Below are 693 nucleotides of genomic sequence, written 5' to 3' on the forward strand. Positions count from 1 at the left end.
GAGTGTCAGCTGTGGCCAGGCTAGGCAGACCCCGCTGGGCCAACCCGGCTGTGGTGCAAGAGGCCAGCAGCTGAATAAGCCCCTTTCTGCTGGGAGGGGGCTTGCTCTAAACACAGAGGGGCCACTTGCACTGCAGCAGGGCCCCTGGGGGGGCAGAGATGGGGTTATTCCTCCAGCCTCGGGTGGAGGGGACAGCCGGGGACCTATTCTGGGCAGGGAACTACCCAGCTGCCAGTGGGATAGAGGGGAAACTATCTCTGCTCCCTGCCCCTCTCTGCCTCAGGGGCCATGGTGCCCCCCTGCTGCAGCAGCAAGGGGGGAGTGTGGGCAGACCTGGCTTGTGTCCCTGCTGGTGGCACAGGGAGCGGGAATTAAACCCATTCCTGGCCAATTCAGCCTGGGTTGGCCATGCCCCCCAGCACAGCCCCCCAGCAGGAAGGGGCTTATTCAGCTGCTGGCCACTCGGACTACAGCCGGGTCTGCCTAGTGGGGTCTGCCTGGCCAGGCCACAACTGAAGCTCAGGGGGGAAAAATTGGGGGCTGCATAAGCCCCCTTAGTGGCTTGCCCCAGCACAGCTCCTCTGCAGGCAAGGGCCAGCTCTAGCACCCCCAGCACCTGGCCTGAGTAACTGCAGGCATGTGCCCACATTGCCTCAGTCCAGAGAGCATGTTTGTTTGGTTACAAATTGGTTC

The sequence above is a fragment of the Gavialis gangeticus genome, unplaced genomic scaffold (assembly GCF_001723915.1).
Source record: "Gavialis gangeticus isolate Ggan-Ray unplaced genomic scaffold, GavGan_comp1, whole genome shotgun sequence".
NCBI lineage: Eukaryota > Metazoa > Chordata > Crocodylia > Gavialidae > Gavialis > Gavialis gangeticus.